Genomic DNA, 1,319 nt, shown 5'->3' with positions numbered 1-1,319 from the left:
TAATATGTGCGAGTGCAGTCTAGTACCAATAATGTTTGTTGCGATAGTTTATTGCGAATTGTTTACATTATTTAAATATTTTTATCTAAATATACTAATGTGTTAACTGCTAAAAAACGTAGAAGATATTGGTGTCCATTTCCATCCACAATTATAATCAATAATACAATAATAACAATAATACAATTGTGAATGTGTTTGGGGTGCTGTTTCTGTCTAATTTCTCGTGAAGTGTATGTAGGCAAGATATACTATACTATAATACTTCTTATGCGAAAGGAGGTATTAACCTTTTCTAAAGTTAAATTTAAGAAACTTGTTCTAAACAAGGATTAAATTTAGAATTATTCTTGAGACATGGTTTTCAATGTCTGAAATATACCATAACAAAAATCAAAGCCTCCTTTATTTATAAATTTATAATTAAATTTATAATTAATATAATTAATACAATTTATAATTAATTTATAATAAGTTTGTAATTAAATTTGTAAGTATTTAATTCCGTGTATGATCAACTTTTTTCATTAAAATGTATCTAAAATATTTGAAAAAGGTAAAACTTCGAATTCTAAAAAAATAATAAAAATTTATACATTTTGCTTCCAAATGAAAAATGAGATCAGAAATTATATTCCTCGCAAAATTTAAAGATGGTTCGAAAAAAATATTGGGAAGTATTGCATGTTCACACTCTGCAAACTCGACCGTAATAAATTTGATATTAACAATATATGGAACACAGGTATCTGAAAAAATAAAAAAGCAAAAAAGATGCAGCTAAAACGTAAAATTTACGTAAAATGTAAATTCATTTGAAATTTTAAAATGTTAACAAATCTCCTACCCGTTTCCAACTAAAAATTTCATTAAAAATTCTGTCCCCTGGAAATTTACTTCCTCGGATTACCCATGCAAAAGAGAATCGATATGTAGCCATTTGTAAAATACTCCCTGTTTCGTACAACCGAGTTTCATAATGCAGGGCAATGTCGATCAGTTACGGATTTACTAATGGACATGTTACTGAAACAATTTATCCCACTGTATGTAACGTTTAAATCAAAGACGCGTAAAAGTTGTTGAACACATAACGATTCGAAACAGTGATCGTTTATCAGAGGAGAGAAATGAATGATTTGATTGGTACGATTGGTACTTTACAGGTATTACAGTGAACGTGATCAGGGACGAACGGATTTAACTTTAATACCAATAGCTCCCGGTATTTATGTACTTTACGCTGACTATAAAATCCGCTTAATACAGCATTAAATGCGGACATACGCGACATGGTAATGTCATATACGAGCGCAAAT

This window comes from Eufriesea mexicana, unplaced genomic scaffold, assembly GCF_001483705.2.
Source record: "Eufriesea mexicana isolate 0111107269 unplaced genomic scaffold, ASM148370v2 scaffold2751, whole genome shotgun sequence".
NCBI classification, from domain to species: Eukaryota; Metazoa; Arthropoda; class Insecta; order Hymenoptera; family Apidae; genus Eufriesea; species Eufriesea mexicana.
This window is presented reverse-complemented; position numbering follows the sequence as displayed.